We start from the raw sequence: 9277 nt of genomic DNA, 5'->3' as shown, positions 1-9277 counted from the left end.
ATAACACTATACAGCTAAGAGTCTATACCTGACCATAACACTATACAGCTAAGAGTCTATACCTGACCATAACACTAACAGCTAGTCTATACCTGACCATAACACTATACAGCTAAGAGTCTATACCTGACCATAACACTATACAGCTAAGAGTCTATACCTGACCATAACACTATACAGCTAAGAGTCTATACCTGACCATAACACTATACAGCTAAGAGTCTGTACCTGACCATAACACTATACAGCTAAGAGTCTATACCTGACCATAACACTATACAGCTAAGAGTCTATACCTGACCATAACACTATACAGCTAAGAGTCTATACCTGACCATAACACTATACAGCTAAGAGTCTATACCTGACCATAACACTATACAGCTAAGAGTCTATACCTGACCATAACACTATACAGCTAAGAGTCTATACCTGACCATAACACTATACAGCTAAGAGTACCTGACCATAACACTATACAGCTAAGAGTCTATACCTGACCATAACACTATACAGCTAAGAGTCTATACCTGACCATAACACTATACAGCTAAGAGTCTATACCTGACCATAACACTATACAGCTGAGTCTATACCTGACCATAACACTATACAGCTAAGAGTCTATACCTGACCATAACACTATACAGCTAAGAGTCTATACCTGACCATAACACTATACAGCTAAGAGTCTATACCTGACCATAACACTATACAGCTATACAGCTAAGAGTCTATACCTGACCATAACACTATACAGCTAAGAGTCTATACCTGACCATAACACTATACAGCTAAGAGTCTGTACCTGACCATAACACTATACAGCTAAGAGTCTATACCTGACCATAACACTATACAGCTAAGAGTCTATACCTGACCATAACACTATACAGCTAAGAGTCTGTACCTGACCATAACACTATACAGCTAAGAGTCTATACCTGACCATAACACTATACAGCTAAGAGTCTGTACCTGACCATAACACTATACAGCTAAGAGTCTATACCTGACCATAACACTATACAGCTAAGAGTCTATACCTGACCATAACACTATACAGCTAAGAGTCTGTACCTGACCATAACACTATACAGCTAAGAGTCTATACCTGACCATAACACTATACAGCTAAGGGTCTGTACCTGACCATAACACTATACAGCTAAGAGTCTATACCTGACCATAACACTATACAGCTAAGAGTCTGTACCTGACCATAACACTATACAGCTAAGAGTCTATACCTGACCATAACACTATACAGCTAAGAGTCTATACCTGACCATAACACTATACAGCTAAGAGTCTGTACCTGACCATAACACTATACAGCTAAGAGTCTATACCTGACCATAACACTATACAGCTAAGAGTCTATACCTGACCATAACACTATACAGCTAAGAGTCTGTACCTGACCATAACACTATACAGCTAAGAGTCTATACCTGTCAACCTGAATACTCTAACTGCTGTAGACAGATACAACATGCACTCACTTATGTCCTCACCCTCTCTCTCACTCCCTTTCTCTGTCTCTCTCTCTGTCTCTCTCTCTCTCTCTCCCTCTTTCTCTCTCTCTCGGTCTCTGTCTCTGTTTCTCTGTCTCTCTCTCTGTGTCTCTCTCTCTGTCTCGCTCTCTGTCTCTCTCTCTGTATCTCTCCCCCTCTCCTCTCTCTCATGTTGCTCAAGCCTCCCTGTGCAGTAGTTACATTTTTGTTGTTCTCCCCAACCCCAGCACTTCTATAGGTATTCTGTTCCAATTATCCTAAGTGTTAACTCCTACCGCCATGCTGGGGAATATTAATATTTGATATGCCTCATTAAACATGGTGAGCTGGTTGCTTCTTCTTCTTCTATGGTTTCTCAGCTGCTTAAGCTCTGCTTGAACTCCCACTGACTCCCGTTTTCATGCTAAAATAGCAACTCTTTATTGGATTGTCTTCTATGGTCTGTGAATCAAGCTGGCAGAGAGTGATCTTTTTCTCTGTATTCAATAGACTGTGGTGTTACAGGCTTTGTCCCCAAGGGTTAAAACTAGTGCACTATACAGGGAAAGGTTGCCATTTGGGACACAGACGGAGTCATTTCACAGCAGTGTGCCTTTCGGAGTGAACGTTGGATTCCATCTCAACCGCCTTCAAGGGCTCTGGGAACTTAGGAACAAAAACACAGACGCTGTGATCCAATGAAAGAACACGATACACTAACAAAATAAAATGCTTAGGGACAAAAACGATCAACATTTCTAGCTTGACCAGTGAGGGATTGTTGTATTATGAACAAGATGTGGTAGTGTAAAGCTGGTTTAAACACGGTGGTTGTCTGAACAACATGGCTCATACACCAACACGATGCAGCAGTCATAACTGTGTTTTGTGTTGTTTTTCTTTCATCACAATGATAGAAGAGACTTTAATCAGCAGGTACCAACCTTTACAACTGAACAAGGCTGGCCTGAATGACAGAGGGAATGACAGAGGGCATATCCAACAGATTATTGTCTCGACTGTGAATCCTCCTCTCTTCTGTCCTTCTCTTCATATGTCCTTCTCTTACAGGTGACAGTACTTTAGTTCATCATTAGCTCATCAACCAACCTTGTATAATACATGTGTATCAATTTTGCATTGCTAGTTGTCCTTCAGATGTACAAACAACAATGATAAATGTTCCCTTTCTACATAAAAAAAACTCTTAACGATCCATTAATAGGATGATAATTATGGGCTGTGACGATGAAGGCATAATTAATGGAATATTGTCATCGTCATTAGCTGGCCCTAATCTGTCATTAACTCAGTATTAGAGACAACAACAAAAATAACGTTCTCCCATCTCAAGAGGTTACATTGCAAAAAAATACCTCAGTAACTGCCTATTAGGTGCAAATAAAGTAACAGGGTTGACCGTAACAGGGTTGACCGTAACAGGGTTGACCTTAACAGGGTTGACCGTAACAGGGTTGACCGTAATAGAGTTGACCGTAACAGGTTTGACCGTAACAGGGTTGACCGTAATAGAGTTGACCGTAACAGGGTTGACCGTAACAGGGTTGACCGTAATAGAGATGACCGTAACAGGGTTGACCGTAACAGGGTTGACCGTAATAGAGTTGACCGTAACAGGGTTGACCGTAATAGGGTTGACCTTAACAGGGTTGACCGTAACAGGGTTGACAATTTCTTCTTAAATCAGCCATAAATCCCCTTGTGACAGAGGGAATTGAGGCTTGTTGTGAGCAACAGCGAGGGAGTGGCAATTTAATGCAATTTCTAGCCTGTCTATCTATGGGTAACAATGGTTGACGAGTCAGGCTCGACCCACTCAGTTTCCCACCACGAAACTCCAGAAAATGGCTAGAAGCAGCTCAGCTGATTTTACACTATGATTTGACTATTAGATATTAAAATGAAAGTTTAGTTGACGTGACAGGATCTCCTTAAAATGAGGGACACGTGTAAATGAATCACGACATGAAATAAGCCATAATCTTCAGAAGTGACAGGGTTGATGAAGGGACATGTCAAAACGCGGAATTTGGGCACTTTAGCAAGCCCAGATTTATTGAATTCTCCACGTGGTCTATATTAAAGGGCACTTCATTTTATATTACAGGCTTTTAAAATGCAATATTGGTGCTCAACTTCTACTGAAAATATCAAAGGGACATAAAAGGCACCCATTTTGTGGATGGACCCAATTATAACGGATGATATCGGCTTGAAACAAAACAAATCAATTGAATTTATAGATGTAATGTGTACTCAATGTGATTCATCTCTGTCTCCCATTGCTTATAGAAAGTGACCCAGCAACACTAACTCTGTGCCCTTATCTGTGGTCATTTCGGATTGTCTCCACCCCGTTAGGTCAGAGTTCAGCTCACACCATGAGAACAAGTCCATCCTAATTGGCTCAGCCACAGTCAAGTCTTCAGAGTGCTGTGTTGTCATTATGGAGCCCATGGATCCTGACCCCTGGACACAGACAGACAAGCGGGCTGTCACTCTCTATGACAGTCTGAGGATCCCCGGATAGAAGACTGAAAAATAACTGTTGAGCCATCTAGCAATTACAGAGAGGGAGAATAGTAACAATCTTCTTGGCATGGGCTTCGTCTGTGTCCTCATCAGTTCTTTCATGCCCTTTTCACACTACTGAGTCAAGCCGAGCTGAACTCTGCGCTGTCCACGTCACGAAACTACCATCGTTCATATTATATTAGGGTCCCCATTAGCTGTTGCCAAGGCAGCAGCTACTCTTCCTGGGGTCCAAACTGAAATAAAACATTACATCATACGAAAACATTGTGCATCATACACATTTACATTGCTCCATTATTACATTACAATTACAAGAATAATGTGTGTGCGTGTGTGTGTGTGTGTGTGTGTGTGTGTGTGTGTGTGTGTGTGTGTGTGTGTGTGTGTGTGTGTGTGTGTGTGTGTTATGTGTGTGTGTGTGTGTGTGTGTGTGTGTGTGTGTGTGTGTGTTGTGCTGCAAGGTGTTGTTTTCTCTGATTTTTCAATCTGATTTTATTGGTAGCTTGAGTTACCTGAGGTGGCAGAGAGTACCATGTAGTCATGGCCCTATATAGTACTGTGCATCTCCGCTTGTCTTGTGGGGTATTTATGGTTATCTGAGCTGTGTGTTAACCGATTGAACAGACAGTTTGCTACTTTCAATATGTCAATACCTCTCACAAAGACCTGTAGTGATTGTCAATCTCTCCTCTACTTTGAGTCAGGAGAGACTGACATGCCTGTTGCTGATGTTATCTCTCCTCTACTTTGAGCCAGGAGAGACTGAAATGCATGTTGCTGATGTTATCTCTCCTCTACTTTGAGCCAGGAGAGACTGAAATGCATGTTGCTGATGTTATCTCTCCTCTACTTTGAGTCAGGAGAGACTGACATGCATGTTGCTGATGTTATCTCTCCTCTACTTTGAGTCAGGAGAGACTGACATGCATGTTGCTGATGTTATCTCTCCTCTACTTTGAGTCTCTACTTTGAAGGGCCAGACGTGCATGTTGCTGATGGTATCTCTCCTCTACTTTGAAGGGCCAGACGTGCATGTTGCTGATGGTATCTCTCCTCTACTTTGAAGGGCTAGACGTGCATGTTGCTGATGGTATCTCTCCTCTACTTTGAAGGGCTAGACGTGCATGTTGCTGATGCTATCTCTCCTCTACTTTGAAGGGCCAGACGTGCATGTTGCTGATGGTATCTCTCCTCTACTTTGAATGGCCAGACGTGCATGTTGCTGATGCTATCTCTCCTCTACTTTGAAGGGCTAGACGTGCATGTTGCTGATGCTATCTCTCCTCTACTTTGAAGGGCCAGACGTGCATGTTGCTGATGGTATCTCTCCTCTACTTTGAATGGCCAGACGTGCATGTTGCTGATGTTATCTCTCCTCTACTTTGAAGGGCTAGACGTGCATGTTGCTGATGCTATCTCTCCTCTACTTTGAAGGGCCAGACGTGCATGTTGCTGATGGTATCTCTCCTCTACTTTGAAGGGCCAGACGTGCATGTTGCTGATGGTATCTCTCCTCTACTTTGAAGGGCCAGACGTGCATGTTGCTGATGTTATCTCTCCTCTACTTTGAAGGGCTAGACGTGCATGTTGCTGATGCTATCTCTCCTCTACTTTGAATGGCCAGACGTGCATGTTGCTGATGGTATCTCTCCTCTACTTTGAAGGGCCAGACGTGCATGTTGCTGATGGTATCTCTCCTCTACTTTGAAGGGCCAGACGTGCATGTTGCTGATGTTATCTCTCCTCTACTTTGAAGGGCTAGACGTGCATGTTGCTGATGCTATCTCTCCTCTACTTTGAAGGGCCAGACGTGCATGTTGCTGATGCTATCTCTCCTCTACTTTGAAGGGCCAGACGTGGTCTGTTATGGCCCAACTGTAATATGTCTATGTTCTTCTTTTGTAGTTTCTGTAACCGCGCTGGACATCTTGAAGAGAAGATATCCGAGGCAGCACAGTGGGTTTGGGTCGGCACAATAGTATGAAATGAGTTCAGTTCACAGAGCCTTACAACAGAGCCTCCCGTCACAGCGTCCATTTAAACACCTTTTTCAGCTGCATGTGAACCATTCACTTTACTCTACTGTTCCGTCAGAGGTTCAAAGAGAAACAGATTAAAGAGAACCACAGTACCAGGGGTTTCATCAGTGTCTGATGGATTCACGGTAGCTAGCTACATAGTTCAATTCAACTGTTGGAATTTGAGTTTGAATGTGACAGATCTGGGTAAGAAGGGAGACAGAGAAAGGGTGTGAAGATTCAAATGCACATTTTCAACCCAAATATCCAACTGGGAGTGGGGTCTCACTGTAAGAGCCAATCAGAAGCTGGGAGTAATGGTTAATAATGACCTGTACAGCCGGTCTCTGAGGAGTGAGTCGGTAAAAGCTTTCCATATTTTCCATTTCACATTTGTGTAACTGTAGTTAAGTACTGTACCTGGTATATTTAAGCAATAATGTAGGAGGGGTGTGGTATATTGGCCATATACCACAAACCCCCGAGGTGCCTTATTTCTATTATAAACTGGATACCAATGTAATTAGAGCAGTAAAAATAAATGTTTTGTCATACCCATGGTATACGGTCTGATAAAGCCAAGGCTAGCTTTTTCAAGCAGAAATTTGCTTCCTGCAACACAAACTCAAAAATGTTCTGGGACAATGTAAAGTCCATGGAGAATAAGAAAACCTCCTCCCAGCTGCCCACTGCACTGAGGATAGGAAATACTGTCACCACTGATAAATCCACTATAATTGAGAATTTCAATAAGAATTTTTCTACGGCTGGCCATGCTTTCCACCTGGCTACCCTTACCCCGGTCAACTGCACTGCACCCCCCACAGCAACTCGCCCAAGTTTTCCCAATTTCTCCTTCTCCCAAATCAAGTCAGCTGATGTTCTGAAAGAGCTGCAAAATCTGGACCCCTACAAATCAGCCGGGCTAGACAATCTGGACCCTTTCTTTCTAAAATTATCTGCCGAAATTGTTATATTACCAGCCTGTTCAACCTCTCTTTCATGTCGTCTGAGATTCCCAAAGATTGGAAAGCAGCTGCGGTCATCCCCCTCTTCAAAGAGGGGGGGAAACTCTTGACCCAAACTGCTACAGACCTATATCTATCCTACCCTGCCTTTCTAAGGTCTTCGAAAGCCAAGTCAACAAACAGATTACCGACCATTTTGAATCCCACCATACCTTCTCCGCTATGCAATCTGGTTTCACAGCTGGTCATGGGTGCACCTCAGCCATGCTCAAGGTCCTAAACGATATCTTAACCGCCATCGATAATAAACAATACTGTGCAGCCGTATTCATTGACCGACTCTCTTCTCTGTATACGTCAATGTATACGCTCTGTATACGCTCTTGCTGCTGGTGAGTCTGATCCACCTCTACGCAGACGACACCATTCTGTATACTTCTGGCCCTTCTTCGGACACTGTGTTAACAAACCTCCAGACGAGCTTCAATGCCATACAACTCTCCTTCCGTGGCCTCCAATTGCTCTTAAATACAAGTAAAACTAAATGCATGCTCTTCAACCGATTGCTGCCTGCACCTGCCCGCCCGTCCAACATCACTACTCTGGACGGTTCTGACTTAGAATATGTGGACAACTACAAATACCTACAGTGCCTTGCGAAAATATTCGGCCCCCTTGAACTTTGCGATCTTTTGCCACATTTCAGGCTTCAAACATAAACATATAAAACTGTATTTTTTTGTGAAGAATCAACAACAAGTGGGACACAATCATGAAGTGGAATGACATTTATTGGATATTTCAAACTTTTTTAACAAATCAAAAACTGAAAAATTGGGCGTGCAAAATTATTCAGCCCCCTTAAGTTAATACTTTGTAGCACCACCTTTTGCTGCGATTACAGCTGTAAGTCGCTTGGGGTATGTCTCTATCAGTTTTGCACATCGAGAGACTGAATTTTTTCCCCAATCCTCCTTGCAAAACAGCTCGAGCTCAGTGAGGTTGGATGGAGAGCATTTGTGAACAACAGTTTTCAGTTCTTTCTACAGATTCTCGATTGGATTCAGGTCTGGACTTTGACTTGGCCATTCTAACACCTGGATATGTTTATTTTTGAACCATTCCATTGTAGATTTTGCTTTATGTTTTGGATCATTGTCTTGTTGGAAGACAAATCTCCGTCCCAGTCTCAGGTCTTTTGCAGACTCCATCAGGTTTTCTTCCAGAATGGTCCTGTATTTGGCTCCATCCATCTTGCCATCAATTTTAACCATCTTCCCTGTCCCTGCTGAAGAAAAGCAGGCCCAAACCATGATGCTGCCACCACCATGTTTGACAGTGGGTATGGTGTGTTCAGGGTGATGAGCTGTGTTGCTTTTACGCCAAACATAACGTTTTGCATTGTTGCCAAAAAGTTCAATTTTGGTTTCATCTGACCAGAGCACCTTCTTCCACATGTTTGGTGTGTCTCCCAGGTGGCTTGTGGCAAACTTTAAACAACACTTTTTATGGATATCTTTAAGAAATGGCTTTCTTCTTGCCACTCTTCCATAAATGCCAGATTTGTGCAATATACGACTAATTGTTGTCCTATGGACAGAGTCTCCAACCTCAGCTGTAGATCTCTGCAGTTCATCCAGCGTGATCATGGGCCTCTTGGCTGCATCTCTGATCAGTCTTCTCCTTGTATGAGCTGAAAGTTTAGAGGGACGGCCAGGTCTTGGTAGATTTGCAGTGGTCTGATACTCCTTCCATTTCAATATTATCGCTTGCACAGTGCTCCTTGGGATGTTTAAAGCTTGGGAAATCTTTTTGTATCCAAATCCGGCTTTAAACTTCTTCACAACAGTATCTCGGACCTGCCTGGTGTGTTCCTTGTTCTTCATGATGCTCTCTGCGCTTTTAACGGACCTCTGAGACTATCACAGTGCAGGTGCATTTATACGGAGACTTGATTACACACAGGTGGATTGTATTTATCATCATTAGTCATTTAGGTCAACATTGGATCATTCAGAGATCCTCACTGAACTTCTGGAGAGAGTTTGCTGCACTGAAAGTAAAGGGGCTGAATAATTTTGCACGCCCAATTTTTCAGTTTTTGATTTGTTAAAAAAGTTTGAAATATCCAATAAATGTCGTTCCACTTCATGATTGTGTCCCACTTGTTGTTGATTCTTCACAAAAAAATACAGTTTTATATCTTTATGTTTGAAGCCTGAAATGTGTCTAAAGGTCG

Source organism: Oncorhynchus masou, unplaced genomic scaffold (assembly GCF_036934945.1).
Source record: "Oncorhynchus masou masou isolate Uvic2021 unplaced genomic scaffold, UVic_Omas_1.1 unplaced_scaffold_1071, whole genome shotgun sequence".
Taxonomy (NCBI): domain Eukaryota; kingdom Metazoa; phylum Chordata; class Actinopteri; order Salmoniformes; family Salmonidae; genus Oncorhynchus; species Oncorhynchus masou.
The sequence above is the reverse complement of the archived record's forward strand: the minus strand, read 5'-3'. Positions refer to the sequence as shown.